At 37.4% G+C, this 17,418-nt stretch overlaps 1 protein-coding gene across 7 annotated transcripts in view; it reads left to right on the forward strand.

The window, feature by feature from the left end:
• Positions 1–17,418, forward strand: part of CHD9 (chromodomain helicase DNA binding protein 9) — a 202,578-nt gene that overhangs the window by 5,258 nt on the left and 179,902 nt on the right. For 6 of the 7 annotated variants that reach the window (XM_050922495.1, XM_050922500.1, XM_050922499.1 and 3 more), the window contains exons 2-4: positions 4,973–5,173; positions 6,202–6,336; positions 6,860–6,950. The gene's annotated coding sequence lies outside the window, so the exon portion shown is untranslated. The remainder of the gene's footprint in view (positions 1–4,972; positions 5,174–6,201; positions 6,337–6,859; positions 6,951–17,418) is intronic. The other variant, XM_050922496.1, reaches the window with a different exon arrangement.

The raw sequence follows: 17,418 nt of genomic DNA on the forward strand, positions 1-17,418 counted from the left end.
GAGACCTCCAACGTGATTCAGCCTGCACAACAAACAGATGTCTGATACTAATATCTTAGGCTACTATGTATAACTTTGAGTGAATTTGTAGATCGTAACTTTGATATTCATTGATTTTTGTTTTGTTTTTTATTTTAAAGGCCAGAAGGGATGTTTGTGATCATCTAGTTTGACCTTAAAAACACTGACACTTGAGGACTGTTAATTTATTAAATTAACCATTTCAAAGTTTGTACCTACATAAAAAATAGTCTATCACAAGATGAGGTCATCCCATTCACTTCTTGTGGCCAAATACCAACTTTGACTGTGCTTTATCTAGCTAATAGAAAATTTACTAACAATGAGTACCAATTTGATCTTATCCTTCAGTGTGGTGTTAACTACTCTCCTTTATGTAACATGAGGAATAAAAACATTTTTCTGTCCTTAATATATTAGAAGTTTAGATAGTCTTCCAAAGTTCATTCTAAAAAATTGCATAGGCTTTTACTAGCAAATAAAATTTAATAATCTCATATAATTATTTTAAAGTTTAACACATTACTGAACGTCATAGGAGAAAAAGCCTCTGAAGACTTTGTTACTTACAGTGGCACAATAGGCTACTCCTTTAATAATATGAATAACGTGAACTTGCTGTCATTTCTGTACAGGGTGGGTTGATTTACATTGCCAGTTTGAATCAATTTAAATTAACATGCAGAAAACCTTGATTTAAATAATCAATTTTAATCATGTTTCGCATGCACTTTTTCATTATTTCCCTGAAGAAAGGTTGATTCTCACTGGCTGGCAACCATTAAAATATGTTGATTGCAACTAAATATAGCCTTTACACTAAATTTAATGCTGCTTTTTGCTAACCAGGGATACACTATATCTATATACATTTATTTAAACAATCACATAGCTTAACTTACATTTGTTTAAGTTCTTCATTCTTACCTTTTAATTCTTAGAAAATAGTGAATGATGCATTTCTTATTTACTAGATTTAATTTTTTACTTGCAGTTTGTGTCATGCTCTAGTTGGATGGAAATTCAAATTCAATTTTAAATGCACAGAAATGACATTTTAAATGCAATACCACTTTAAGTGTGCTGGATACATAAGGGAAAAAACAGTTTATCAAAATGTGTTTTGCCTTGGAAAACAAATCGATTTCTTAAACAAAGGCAGTATTTTCTGTAGTTACTGAATTTAACCGACTGTGGTTAGTCACCATGTCCTTCAAGATTTTAGAACTAGTAGATTTCATGTTCTCTTATGTTTTCAACTCCCAGCTGGTTTCTCAGCTTTGAAGGAGGCAGTCATTGAACTAAACTAGTAGAATAAAATGAAATAAAGTATTCTCGCTGCACCTTCAGAAGAGGCTATTGCTGTCCAAAAACTGGTTTAGCGCTTCAACAAACTCTTGTTCCAGGTGCTAAATTAGTGACTTACACCAGTTCAGTGGTTTGACTTTCTTTAAAATTTAGCAGCAAACATATCACATATTTTGTATTTAGTTTAAATTATTTTAGTAGATTATAGTGAGTTAAGGCCTTATTAATATAAGTTGTCAATTTAAAATTACATTTTAAATAGGTAATATAAAAAAATCTAATTTAAATTAAAACTTTTTTGTTTAAAATCATTAGACATTTTTAACCACTATATTATTGAAAATGAACTTAGGCCTGGTTCTCTTCTCATATTGTAGTACCTCAGGGTTAATACCATTGAAGTTAGTGTAATTAAACTGTAGGTAAAACCAGGGTAAAGGTAAAAAGAATCAGGCATTGGGTCTGTGTTTCTTGATGGCTGCAATGTATAGTCTTTCAAAATATTTATCACTATTTTTCAGAAGTCACAAAATCTAGTCCCTAATCTAGATCTTTTGTCCTCTGAAAAATTCACAAATTACAATCCTCAGAACGCACTTGTGAAATAGGTATGTGTTGCCAGTTTAGGGTGACCAGATGAAAATTCCAAAATATCGGGACCGCCGCAGGAAGAGCGCCTTTTCAATTGTTACACTCACCCGTCTGAGTCTTCGATCTTCAGCGGTGCTTCAGCGGAGGGTCCTTCAGTCACCAATGGTCTTTGGCGGCATTTCGGCGGCGGGTAATAAACCTTGCTGCCAAAGAAGGAAGTACCTGCTGCTGAAATGCCACCGAAGATTGTCGGCGACTGAGGGACCCGCCGCCGAAGTGAGTGTAACAATTGAAAAGGCACTTCCCCTGCCAGTCACTGCCGCCTAAGCAACGGGGGCGGGGGTGTGTGTGTGTGTGTGTGTGTGTGTGTGTGTGTGTGTGTCCTGAAACAAAATATCAGGGCACATGGCGTCCTGAGTGTACTTCGGTTGGGATGTGGGACAAACTGCTCGATATCGGGACAGTCCCGATTTTATCGGGATGTCTGGTCACCCTATGCCAGTTTACTGATGGGTAGCAGTGAAACAGGTTGTGACGAAAGATGTTGATGCTGAAATGGGATAAGAGCTCAAGTGTTCCTGTCTTTTCACTGGTGTGCTCAGATGACTAGAATTCAAGAAAGCATTCTGAATCCACTGTCTCTGCTGAAACTATAATTGTGAAAGATAATAAAATTCTCAATGAGATACTTACAGCTTAAGATACTATCACTTTTAATTTATTTTGTTTTTAAGTTAGAGAAGAGCCAATCTCTTAAGGAAGCCTAAAACTTTTCTGCAGTGCATTGTTTGGGACCCAGGTATGTCACATCTGTATTAGAGCACTGTTATAATGTTAGAGAAGTTTTATGTGCTCTTCATCTCAAAGATGTGGGACTTTCCTCCCCTCATCACATTTATTCACAAGGAAAGCCTGAAACTGCACTTGTTCTGCACAATATATAGGGTAATATCTGGAGGAATATCTGTGGCACCTTAATTTGAGCTTCATTGAGGCTTGAAATTCTGTTTTTTTTCTGAATTTGCCCAGAAAATTACTTACGCTTATGTGCAAACAGTTTTCAGTGCTGTCAGTCTTTGTTCAGATCAGCCTTAGTCAACAGCAAAATAAATATAGCCTCTGCTTTGAGCTTTGTTTACACCCTTGTGCACGTATTAAAATGATCACTGCTCAGAAAACCACCACACAACCTGGTGGCTGTCAATGAAACTGGAATACCAGAGTTATTGAAGGTCAAGATTAATGTGTATTAGTAGAGTTGTATGATGAAAGAAGGTTAGATTGTGAAATGGGTTAGTAGCTCATTATTTTATCTCTGGAGATCTGTAATGAAATCTTATTTTAGGCCACAAGAGAAAATGAGAGAGCGCTTTTACCTGGTTCTTAGTGAATACTTGTCCATATCACACAGCTTCCATGTAACTGTTCTGGAAAAATCTTGGACTGCAGAAATGGGGGTACTGCAGGTCAGGTTTGAGGTGCATTGGCAGAACTTGTGACAAAACTTGAATGATACTTTGAATCTGTTTCGGGTGTAGCAAAGCTTCTGTAGCTGTCTCCGAAGTTATCACTTATTTTTATAAATACTAAAAACTTACGGAAAGCATCTCATATTTAATCCTAAATCAAAGCAAATAAACCTTTTATCTCCTTCCCCAAATTAAAATGTTTTCTTAATCTTATGAGAGGTCTTGGTTTCCACACATATATATATTTCATTCTGATCTTCCAAAGGAAAAGTATATTCTTCATATTGGCATGTTCAGATAAGCTGTATTTGGGTGAGGAAATGGAGAACTTTGGTTCACTTTCAGTTGTAAAGTGAACCAGGATTCACTATATGGAGTCCTGAAGCTTGTCATAATGGCTGCAGAACCCTTCATAGATAATTTTTGGAAATGCCAGATAAAAGTAATCTTGAAAGAGCAGATTGAGATAATATTTTGTTCCCTTTTTCCAGTAATCTTACCATTGAAATTTTGGACCCCGACAGTCTTTCTCCCATGGAGAAGTTTTGGAGTAGCATGTTTCCTTGTTCTCAGAGCAGAATATTCAAGATTGTTTAACTTCTTCTTTCTCAATTTGTCAACATCAACTTTGCTGACAAGGTGCAACACACACCTGTGTTGGTACCAGTGCTTTCAAAGAAATATTCCAGTCCAGCAAGTTTTTTCTACAATGTTGGGGTAGTCTAATTTTGAAATCAAACAGTCTGTTGTATACAAGAAGCTCTTGGTCACACACACATACTAGTAAATAGTCTTTTAACTCACTAGTTTCTATTATCAGGAGTTTTATGTGATATCACAATTGGAGCAGAGTCGTTATCCCAAATAACAAGTGTATTCCACTTTTTACTAATGTATATGGAGAGTCTAAATTGAATGAAGGTAGATTATTTTTGTTTATGGTTCCAAAGGATTTTTTGAAATGGTGATACTTTGGCTCCGTCAAGAGTGAGTTAGGGATTTTCAGAGTTGTACAGTTTGTTATATAGGTATGTGTCCATATATGCAGAGGAAGATTTTTACAAAATACTGGTCTCCTTGTTTGGGTAATGGCAGATCATTTTTTAAAGGTGTTGCCTCTAGGATAACTTTGTTCAAACGAGCCATGTTTGGAAAAAAATATTCATTCCAGTTCATGTTGAAAAATTGGTCCTTACAATTTATATACAACATATTAACCCCATCCACACATTTCAGGGCAAACAGTAGAAACCACAGAAGCTTTACTGAACCACTTTTGAGTTGATGCATCATGTGACTACTTACAAGTTTGGCAAAATAATTAATTGACATCACAAAGTAAATACTGCTTAAATAAACGAGAAATACGAGGATGGGCTGCATCCCATATTTTCTTTGACTGTGACTAAGCTGTGTGCATGCAACTTTCTGTAGTTTTGCATAGATATTTTATTTTTATGAACGTATTGGTGTAATTGTCATTGAGCTATCTGTTTGCATGGGTAACACTTTTTAATGATTAATAATGCTTTCTTTTTCTCCTTACTTCATCTTTTATGTTTCTTTTTTCTTTTTAACCCAAGATTCTTCAAAGCCACAAATACTCCATGGTTCTCTTAATATCGGAGGCTGGTCAAGCAAGTGGTCTCTGTTGGCTTGAGGAGTGAGAATCCTCTTTTTCCGGGTCTGAGTTATTGACAGAATCAGTTTGAGGAAAAATTTGTGATTGACAGCTATGTTTCAGATAACAAAACATTTAAGCAAGCTGATGTTTGCCACAGTTGGTAAGTGGAGAAATCAGTTTTCTGTAATTGTGATATTTTTAATTTGTAAACTAGTGGGACCGGCAGTGTTTGATTCCAAGATCATAATTTATTTTTTCCAGATTAAGTTAAATAACGTTGAAAATTAAAATACCATTAATGTGTGTATTGCAAAACCTTATGCTATAATTTAGCCTGTTTGTAGTACTTCTTAACCAATTAACTCTTCATTATTCAGAAAAGTTGTTTGTATATTTAGTAATAGTTGACTGTTAAATTCTAGAAATATGGGTTCTCAACTTGATTGACAGATGGGAAGAGAGGTTTTTGAATCTCTGAGGGGATCTCAGATTTTTCCTGTTGTAATATGAAATCGCAGTTTAAGAAGAAAATCTAAAGGAAACTTTTGTGGATATTCTTGTACAAAATTCATACACATCACCTAAGACAGTAGAGGACAGGTTAGAGGATGTTTCAGACGGGTGTCAAACTGTTTTAGACACAAACAGTTTCTCTTTTTGCATCAATTAGAAATCAATTTTTAGGGTTCAAGAATTCCTAATGTAGAACAGCCTGTAAGTAGGCTAGGCATACTTCAGTCTACCAACTTTAGAATGAGTTTACAAAGTTATTAAACGAGAAAAGAAGGGCAGATATTGCAGCATGTATATCAAGAGTGTGTACTAAATACAGTTTTAACATGAAGTTACCAGCTTATGGCAAACAGTTATCCTGATAACTGTGTTGTGCATTGTTTGGAAGATACAACTCATTTTCCATGTAAAATTAAGAACACCGCTTCACTAATAAATTTGTGAGTGTACGTTAATGAAAGATCTCCTGAGAAACTTTCCTGAGAAGGCTTGTATTTAACAGAATTTAAGGCCACTCTATCTGCCTAGGAAAAGAATCATGTTTTTGTATGAGGAAATCTATCTATTAAAGCATGTTGATATAGAATGCAAATCCACTTATTTCCCCCCCTTTTCCTTCCGACGCAGCATTGGGGAAGGGGGATGGTATGCTTCATTGTGTTTTCTCTCTTCCAGGGAACCCAGAAGCTTTTACTTCTCCCCTCACCCCTCCCCTTCCCTGCAGTGTGTTTGCACATTTGGTGCCTCTTCTAGGCTCTGTGGGCTCCACTCCCCGCTATGTCCAATGGGGGATTGGAGCATGACTGTCGAGTAAGTGCACTTCCCCCAATTCAGCAATATTACTTCATATTGGCAAATACATCTGTTAAACCCTGGTGTGTAATCACAGCAACCTTTGGCTTCCCCTTCTGCTGTCAGCTGAATAGTTTAATGTATAAGTAATGGCAAGTTTAAACACGTTTTGTTCAGTCTTGAAAATTATCATACTTTTTATATTCAGTACTTATAAACAGTTATAAAAATTTTAAAATTCCAGCACAAAATCTGTCTACATCTCTATTGCAGTGATGGTCCTTCTCCCTTTCAATTTGTCCTTTTCCAGTCATATTAAAAAAATAAAATAAAAACAAACAAACTTATCTTAGGTAAGTGAGCAAACAGAAATTTGCAAAATTGCTTTAAAAATCTTCCATATTTATGAATACATGGAGATTCTCATGTTTCCCAAGTGATCTGTGCCATAGATGTACTCAGTAGCTGAATTATCGAATGCTAAGATATGACCTTGAAGTGTGATTGTGATTGGTCTTTTGTTACTGTGTTTTACTTTCAGGTTGCTAATGATAATGAGCTACCTATTTTGGGGTAGGCATCACTCTGAGTTACTTGACTCTTCACAAAGGATATGCACTCTTAATTCATGGGTAAGGATTCTTCTGATTTTTGACTTTTGTCATTTTGTCAAGTATCTTACAGAATGAAAAAAATTAAGTAAGAACATTTCACTTTGAACAATTTATTTTTCAGATTCTTCTGGGTTAATCAGAGAGTTAACGTCATAGCGTCATCTAAGAGTTTGTATTAGCTTGTAATTTTGAACCTATTTTGACTAATAAAAGCACATTTTAGGAACAGAATAATCTCTTAACAAGTATCAGTATCTTAACTCGGCCACCCCATGTTGATGATTTTTAGAGCTAGAGGAACTGAATGATTAAGTTTATGTATATATTCAAAAGTTGATCTATAAGACTACTTTTATGGAGTATAAAATAAACCTATTCTTACTCTGGGAAAATAGTGTGCATTTTCAATGTAGAGTTTTCAGGTGGATGGAGATTCTGTTCAACAGAAGAGGTCTTTTATACACTTTCATCCTCCAGGCAAAGAGGGAAAGACTGAGAACTTCATGAGTCTTTGTTTTTATTTTGATACACTCTTTAATGCTTTGAACAAATATCATCTGAAACATACTGCATGCATATTTTCATTCACTTATTAAGCAGCATACTCCTGCATATAATAGTAAAATATCCAACTTTAGAGAGAATCTGAGATGCTTTTCAAATGGATACCCATATTCAAGTTTTGTTGTTTTTCTCTAAACAAACATCCACCATTTTCATATGTAAGAGACTGGTCATGCTATGCTGGATTTAAAAAAAACACACACAACTTTTCAGCATATTATGAAGGCACCATTTGCAACTCCATGTTTGAGGTTGAATTAAGTAGCAGTGATTCTACCCCTTAGTGTATATATAATACTGTGTATATACACCCCAATATTTCAGCACTTTTTGAATATACAATAATGTTCTGAGAATTTACAAATAAATCCATTAATTTGAGTTAAAATTTACTTTAAAATAGGTTCTGTAAGAACTGTAGCAACTGGCCTCAAAGCTCTTTTATCCCTAATGATGTCAGTAACACATCTTCAACTTCCCTTCTAGCTAAAACTAAAATGTGTGTACGCTTCATAGATTGCATTTGAAGGGATAGCTTTTGGATTAATAGTAATTTTTTGCCATATTCTTCGTAACCAAAAGTTTCTTGTTCAGCAGAGGCTGACAAATGATCTGCTACAGAGAATTCCATGAAGTGCCATCTTAAAATTGCTGCCATGTCTGATTTTTCTCAGTTGGACTGAGGCCAAGCTGCACTCAGCGGAAAAGATAGTGGCCCTCTCTGCTATTAGGGGCCACTATCTTCCCTGTTTTGGGAAGCTTAGCTTTACTCACATTGAGAGTAATAAAAGATGTATCCTCTTTCCAAATGGCCATTTTTTGTGTAATTATCTGAAGTACGATATCATCTGTCAGTCTCTGCAGACTGAAGCTAAGTTATGAAGAATGTCAGACATTTATCATTAATCCTAAATTTTGCTGTCAAAAAGCTACCTGTTGCACCAGATGATGTCAGCAGAGAAAATAGGGCAGAAGGGAAAAACTAGGGCTTCAGAGTACAGGGGGTTGTGAGGAGTGCAGGATGGAGCAGTGACGTTGGGTGTGATGTGCAGGGTATGCTTTGTGCTGCAGGGAGTTGTAAATCCATCTCAACTAGCCAGCACACTCTGACTGCTTTGTGCTGCTCCATAGAAGCATAAAGCAGCCCCGGCATCCTGGTGAATGTTCCTAGAAGTTACCTTTTTTTTTTTTTTCCTTAAATTAATGAATTTAATTTATTTTAAAGCATTAAGGTTGATTCTTCCATTCTTCATATTACAGGAAATATCCCAGGTAAACATTTTTCTTTTGGAGTTTGAATTCAGTGTTCATATCTGAAATTTTTAATTAAAAAGTAAATTCCCAAGCACAAATTGTATATTCACTTAATCTTCGTATATGTGATATAAGGATGATGTAATATTCCAAAGTAAGCATTATAAATGGAGAAAAACCTGTGTTAATGTATATCTGGACATTTTCAATTTAGTCTTAAAGTATGGAAATGCAGAGGTGGGATAACCAAGTAACCTAACTTTGCCCTGTAATTATGCCATGAAGGGGGAAAAAATCAGTTGAATCTGTCTGACTACAGATGATAAAATGCTTTAGTCATAATATATGGTTATTGCATGGTGGTGTAGCAGGGCAGAGTTTATCTAGCAGTGGGGTAACCTAACTGCATTTCTGTACTGTAACACATTAACAACATATTAACAAATCTTAGCATAAGATTTCATTTTAACTCTGAATTTCCATGGTGTAGAATATGTTTCAGGGACAGTTATGCCATCCCGGTTGTTTTTTTGTAAGTGTACAATACCTGTATATACACTCAACCTTCAGTCCATGTTAGCATAATTTTTCTCTGGAAACAAAAGAGCAATAACTTTTACATTAAAATTCTAGTTCTTCAAATGAAGAGAACCTTAACTAAGATGAAAATAACAAAAAATAAGAATGTGAATGAGCTCTGTTCCTAGAGAGAGAATGTCTGGATTTAGTTCTATTATGCAAGAGAAAACCACAAAAGCTTTTAAAATGTCAGTTTATTCCTGCACATATAATTTAGGTTTATCTTTGCTATTGTCTACATCTCTGGTATTGTATACTTTTTGTCCAACCAGTGGCTAAGGCAGTGGTTCTCAACCTTGATTCATTTGCAGACCCCTTAAAAAATTTCTAATAGAGGTGTGGACCTGTGTGGAAATCTTAGATATAGCCTTCTGACTCCCAGGGTCTGGGGACCACAGTTGAGAACCGCTGGACAAAGGGATTTGGTAATCAAGAACGTACATAGCACATGAAAATGTGTCATTTAACTTAATAAGATATAACAAGAATACCTCTGCACTTTCTTTGGCAAACCTCTGCCCAGTTAGAAGCAAGTCTCTTCTGCTGTTTTGTAGGACAATTCTTAAGTCTTAAGAAAATGAACTTTTTATTCTTTCCCCCCACCCAACTTCAGCTCTTCCGCTATCATGCTTTCCGCCTGGTTTCCACTACTGCCACATTTGCTCATCACAATGAAATGAATTTTTTTCTATATGCAGAAAGGCTTTCTCTGAATTTAGAGCTAGAATCATTTTTTTTGTAAAAACCTTTTCAAGAGTTGAATGAATCAGCGTCAAATTTCTTTGCAATTAGAATAGAATGAGTCAAGAAATTCCCTCCCTGCTAGACAGGTAAAGGTGCATATGTATTTTGTGTATAATATATAAACTTTTCCTTAATGTGATCTTTTATAGTCTTAGAGAAATAAACGAACTCCCATCTTTTACAAGCATTTTGAATTTTGTTGCATCATGTCCGTAACTGAGCTTTCTTTTTTTAACCCTCTTTGGCCTTTTGAATGGACACTAACCCTAAAGTGGATGATGTCTCAAATTTCCACGTGAAAGCAGTCACTGATGATTGAGGTTTTATCACTTCTGGCAGGAAGTGGTTGTACTTTTCAACAATCTGCCCTCTCAGTGTGGAGCAGTGATTTATTTACAATAGACAAAAGTGATGACATTGTGTTTGGATATTGAGCTGAATATTTACTTGACATCTACTAGCCAAAGGACTGAGCCTACTAATCAGGAAGAATAATAGCTCCTTTGTCCCCAAAACCCACTGCCTCTTCAGTTAAAGAAATCTAACTGCTCCGTAGTCTGTATAGTGTCCTGTATAGTCTGTATAGTGTCCTGTATTTAATTGTGACGCTGTCCATCAACTTTCCATTTAATAAATGTTTAAAAGCATAACGTCCTGTCTCTTGCCTTTTTACACTCTTTTCCTTCTTGGTTTCACTCTTTTTTCATTCTCCCCTCCCCCCATCTTTTCTCTTTTTTTTCTTTTTCTTTTTCCCCATATTTCACCACTGTTTTCCTCTTCATTCTATTTACTGCCACCGCGCCTTCCCCCAACAACCTCTCTAGCTTTTATGTCTATTTCTTTGCTAATTCATTCCATTAATCCTTAATCCCATCCTTTCTCACACACTTTCTTACAGAATTTACAGGACACTTAAATCAGAGAGCTACACGTACCAACCAAAGACTGATCAGGGGCAATGCCAGGTAAAAAGCCAAGCTTCCACAACTGCTGGGAAAATGGTAGTCACTGTTTTCCCACCAGATTTCCAGCCATCCATATACCCTGCTTAGGATGTCTAGTTTTTCATAGCTTCTGACTAGTTGGGGTATGAGTCATTTGAATCCTAACCACTAACCCCTTTGACTGATGTAATGAAGAAAGTGTACCCTATCTCTGTGTTAGCCCTTCCTTCTCTTCTCTGTGGGGTATGCGTGTGGAAAAAATGTTACTTTACCACAACTTGTCTAGTCTGGATCCTCCTGCTTTGTTTTGATATTTGCCACCTCTTACTGCGCACAGCTTTCTTTACAAGCAGCAGACTGAAACTGTCCTCCTCATTACCAGTTTTATTGCTGCTCAAATGGTTCTGAAAATCAGCAGTGAAAACTAACCTAAACTGCAGTGAAAATATGGCCAAGTGCTGCAGAGGGACTGTGGACAGGCTGAGAGGAACAGCACTGCATTGCTTTGTACTCTGTTTTTAATGGGAAAATTTTGTAGTGGTTTTGTTTTTCTTGACAACTAAGGGTTAACACACTCAATTGATTTTAAATGGAAGCTCAAGTTGTGCAGAAATTTATGGCATCGCCACCCCCACCTAAGACATTTTTCTGCTCACTTCAGGGCCTATGTGAAGGAGCCTTTTTTTTTTTTTTTTTTTTTTTTTTTTTTTAATCTGAGGGTTTAATCTCTGATTTGAAGTAGATCTCGCATGCATTACTAAAACCTGAATAGATTAAAGGTTAGGTACTTTGTTGAATGGCCAGTGATTTAGACAAAGAAGTAAGGGTGGGAGGTGGTTCCCGTCACAGAGAATTTACAAATTACATTTCAGGTGTGATGTCATGACTGAAGATGTCCGATCATAGAATCCTAGCGTGTTTCAGCTGAGAAAAGACAGGGGTTATTGCAGATAGTGTCCTGGTTATTCATTTTAGGCCAAGTGGAGTAATTCTGGAATAAAGTTGCATTTGTTTCAGAACAGAGTATCCACTCAGAATTATTCTGGAATGGCTGTGCTGGTCAGTTTCCCCATGGAACTAAGTCCTAAATACCAAGCTTGTGAGATTGCAAGAAGTGAGAGAAATCAAGTAAGAACAGGACACACATTGCTCATTGTATTTGTATTGTATTGCTTACACTGAAAAAAATTCTGGAACTATTTTAGATTAATTTGAATTAAAATGCCACTTCTTGATTTAAAAAATGAAACATAGTTGAGAGAAACCTGAAATGATGAATTTATCAAATGTACATTATACTAGCTAGTAAGAGGTAATGATCTCTTTAAAAAAAACAACAAAAAACAAAACTAACAAGAATGTATTCATCTTCTTGCCTGGTCACCGCTTGTACCAGTGGCTTCATACAGGCAGTTCATTAATGTTTAAGTGTCCAAAACAGAAAAACCTCAACTTTATAAAAGTACCTTGCTATCTGAAACTTGTGATAAGATTTGGGTTTTTTCTTCAAATTAATGTTAAACCTTGTGCAATAATGCACCATTATGGATAAGAATTAAAACCTATAAAGTCATGGAATTCAGTGAGGCTTCCAGATAAAATTTTACTTTGTCACAAAATTTTACGTCTGAATATGCATACGGGTGGCAAATTAGATTTGATCTGGAAGCCTCACCGAATTCAAGTTGGCTTACATCTGGAAGTTGTTTTCTTTCAAAACACTGAGTGATCATATGGTGCAGTAAGCATATAGTTTTGCCAAAATGGAAGAAAAAGTTAAAGTAAAGCAACTTGGAGATAAAAGAACAGGTATCAATTCATTCTAACTGTATCTTACACATTCTGCCTGTTCAAGCTATTACTGCAGTTTCAATCATTTGACATGCTGAAGGCTGGGCTCCCTACTCTGTTTAATATGAGGTTATGCTAGAAGGACATCTTCCATGAGGGCTGCTTGGCTATGAAACTTGCGTCCTACTTGATCTTGCAGAATCTCTATTTGTTAATCTCTATTTGCATACAGCCCTAAATATGAGGATTAGATTTCTAAACTCCTTCCTTCTACAATTTCCATGTAATTTATCTGTAACAGGTCGGCAGTGTTTCCTAACTCACTACCTTGTTAGCAGGGAGGGAGACAGACAGCTAAAACAGGCTAAGTAGTGCTAACACAGTGCTGCAGTTATATCAGTAGCCACATGTTTCTGACAGCAGGAGAAGGTTGGCAAAACAGTTTGGTTAGCACAGACACCAAAACAAGTTTGGAAAATGTCTTAGGGTATGGCTACACTTGAAACTTAAGTGCGAGTGTGGTCACAGCGCCAGCGCTGGGAGAGAGCTCTTCCAGCGCTGCACGTACTCGACATCCTCATGGGCTTTAGCTTGCAGCGCTGGGAGCTGTGCTCCCAGCGCTGCGGCACTGTTTACACTGGCGCTTTACAGCGCTGTATCTTGCAGCGCTCAGGGGAGTGTTTTTTTCACACCCCTGAGCGAGAAAGTTGCAGCGCTGTAAAGCGCCAGTGTAGCCAAGGCCTTTGTGTGAATGGTAGTGTTCCAAAGCAGAATATCATTAAACTTTCCAAACAAATTTGCATTTGTGCTAAATTGAACATAGACTCAAGGACTGGAAGGGACCTCAAGAGGTCATTGAGTCCAGTCCCCTGCCCTCATGGCAGGACCAAATATTGTCTAGACCATCCCTAATAGACATTTATCTAACCTACTCTTAAATATCTCCAGAGATGGAGATTCCACAACTTCCCTAGGCAATCTATTCCAGGGTTTAACTACCCTGACAGTTAGGAACTTTTTCCTAATGTCCAACCTAAATCTCCCTTGCTGCAGTTTAAGCCCATTGCTTCTTGTTCTATCATTGGAGGCTAGGGTGAACAAGTTTTCTTCCTCCTCCTGATGACACCCTTTTAGATACCTGAAAACTGCTATCATGTCCCCTCTCAGTCTTCTCTTCTCCAAACTAAACAAACCCAATTCCTTCAGCCTTCCTTCATAGGTCATGTTCTCAAGACCTTTAATCATTCTTGTTGCTCTTCTCTGCACCCTCTCCAATTTCTCCACATCTTTCTTGAAATGCGGTGCCCGGAACTGGACACAATACTCCAGCTGAGGCCTGACCAGCGCAGAGTAAAGCGGAAGAATGACTTCTCATGTCTTGTTTACAACACACCTGTTAATGCATCCCAGAATCACGTTTGCTTTTTTTGCAACAGTATCACACTGTTGACTCATATTAAGCTTGTGGTCTACTACATGGTGGATGGTAGATTTTTTTTAATATATTTAGCACAAACCATGGCTAGCTTTATCTAACTACAGTTACAGCTTTTTGTGGGCTCTACCATGGAGTCTTACACAATTTCTTCCTCAAAGGTGCATAGTGTTTAAGCATTCAGGTAGACAAAATATTGGTGTAAGTGGAGAACATCAGAACTGTCAACTACGTATGTGACCTGGGGGGACAATTTGTGCCCACTCATCCAATTGATGAAAGATAGTTTTTTGAGATTTGTGGAAATACAAAAGAACTATGTATGTGCAAGTAATACTTACTACAATATTTTGTATTTTCACTCTGATCTGTGGTCTGACATTCATTTGTAAACAATGGACTTCACTTTTTTTCTTCATTCCCTCCCTTTGAAGGGGAATTTAGTACTTGCCTAGATAATAATTGAAAATCAGAGGGATATATTTTCGTTTAAAACATTTTCACTTGTGCAGGCATTTAAAACTGATTTTATTTTTTTTTAAACATAAGAGTCCTTGATGGACAGACAGCTAATAAAATATAGTAAACCTGCCCATTGATTTAATGGGTCCCCTCTGAACTAGACCTATTTACCACTAGCTACAGTACTTGTACGTTATACTTAATCAAACTTGATTATGTTCTCCTGCTTTAGTGTCTTCTACTCCTCCTTGGTCAAAGGGGATGATACAATTTGTTTGATGCTATATGCCTATTAAAGTGGGAAATATGACTACTAGCAATGCTTTTAAAAATATGCTGTTTATTACACATTTTGCTTATCACAAATGAAGAGAAACATCAATCTTCATAATTTTTCACTTCAAAATACTGAAGTGTGTGCTACATTTTTCTGTTAGTATACGTGATGTGAAATCTGGTAGAGCAGGGGTAGGGAACGTATGGCACACGTGCCGAAGGCAGCTTGCAAGCTGATTTTCAGTGGCACTCACACTGCCCGGTTTCTGGCCACCAGTGCGGGGGGCTCTGCATTTTAATTTATTTTAAATGAAGCTTCTTAAACCTTTTAAAATCCTTATTTACTTTACATACAAAAATAGTTTAGTTATATATTATAGACTTAGAGAAAGACATCTTCTAAAAACATTAAAATATATATTACTGGCACGCAAAACCTTAAACAGAGTGAATAAATGAAGACTTGGCACACCACTTCTAAAGGTTGCTGACTCCTATGGTAGAGGAAAGTATATTTAGCTTTTCTTCCAAAGCACAACTGATTAAAATGATGAAGAGAACATAGTCCCACCTTTATTTCCCTTTTCCTTTCCACTTATTTTCTGAATATGTTCTGGTTCCTTGCATGTTCTTTTTATTTATGTGGGGAAATGCATGATTAGGGCTTGCTGATGTTGACATTGCCTAAAGAAGTAGACCAGCTAGAAATAGTGAAGTACCTCAGATATGTAAGGTCCATGTAGCAGTACAAACCCTAATTTACAAAATAATTGTGGGTTGAACAGTTTATAACATTGAACACCTCAAAATCATAATTTAATTTGCAGAATGGTGCACTGCCTCATTTTCTTCTTGTCCTTCAAAACACTGCAGAGCGATTTTTAATGTATTGAACACATCAGAATTTGAAGGCATGTCAACTTATTCTTTCTTGGCATCACTTTGTGATAAAGAAAAACTCCAAAATCAAGGAAACTCCAAAATATGTCTTGATCTGGCTCCAGATGTTGGCTGTCATATCACTAAAAGAGAGCTGTTTGATATTGATGACACCATCAGAATTGTCTATCATGCTTTTAATCCTGTCAAATGGACAGATCTGTCTGATTAACCAGCATTAGAGCAGAACAGTGACTGCAATTGCAATTATTGACAAATATTTCTGGCAACTTGGAAGTTTAAATAACCTGATTTTAAATCGGATGGGCAATAATTTTCACAGGGGGGCCACTCCATGAATTTTGGTAAGTCGTCATGGGCTGCACATTTCTACTATATTAATGGAGGGCGTGCGGGGTCTGGGAGGGAGTTTGGGTGCAGGAGGGGGTTCTGAACTGGGGTTGGGATGCGGGAGGGAGTGCAAAGTGCAGGCTTTGGCCGGAAGGTGCTTACCACAGGCGGCTCCTGGCCGGCTGCTGCTGGCATGTCTCTGTGTGCCCCTTGGAGAGAGGGATGCAGCGGGTCTCTGTGCTGCCTGCACCCACAAGCACTGCCCCTGCAGCTCCCATTGGCCAGTTTCCAGCCAATGGGAGCTGTGAGAACAGTGCTGGGGGCAGGGGCAGCGCATGGAGCTGTCTCTCTCCTCTCTCCCCCTGCCCACCCCCACCAGGGGCATGCAGAGACATGCCAGCAGCAACTGGCTGCTTCTGGGAGTGGCATGGAGCCACGGCAGGCAGGCAGCATGCCTGCGTGCCCTGCTGTGCCATGGAACCTTTCGCGGCCTGGAGGTCGTGAGGGGGCAGAGGAAGCCAGACAGAAATGTTAGACAGGCTTGATTTGACTCACAGGCCGTATTTAAATAGTAAATAAAATACATATACAGTTTTGAATGAATGGGGGAGAAGCCTTTTATGGCTCATTTCCATCATTTCGTGTATTTGGTATCAGTTCCTGTTCAGACTTCTTTGATACCGACACACACTATAGGGCTCTGTCCAGAAGGAAAATATTTTCAACCTTCTAGGATGTCCCTAGGAAGACCACAAAACTTGCTATGCAGAGGTCATATCCAGGGAGTCAGTCACTGGAGGAGAGAGCTTTGGAGGAGCATGGATAAGTTTTAGCAATGGTGGATTTCAAGAGTTAAAATTTTTTCTTCCATCTGAATGTTAGTGTTTGTTGTGTATGAGACAGGAAAGACTGTTAGAATACCAATGCATATTTTAAAATGATTTCTTCAGGATTCTTGAAGACTAAGTTTTCTGATTATCTAGGAAGTCAAACTGTCACATTATAGCAGTAATAGAACATATTTTCATTGAAGCTTGCATATTGAATGTTGTGTTGAACAGAAATATAAATACGTTGTATTTCAGGGGCCTTGTGACTAGCTCAGTTTTGCCAACTAACTTCTAGCCAATTCTGTTCTAAAGCTTGATGAGTTGCTCTTTTTCCTATGGCATATACATACTCTCTCCCCAAGATTTTCTTTATTGCT

This window comes from Gopherus flavomarginatus, chromosome 14 (assembly GCF_025201925.1).
Source record: "Gopherus flavomarginatus isolate rGopFla2 chromosome 14, rGopFla2.mat.asm, whole genome shotgun sequence".
NCBI classification, from domain to species: domain Eukaryota; kingdom Metazoa; phylum Chordata; order Testudines; family Testudinidae; genus Gopherus; species Gopherus flavomarginatus.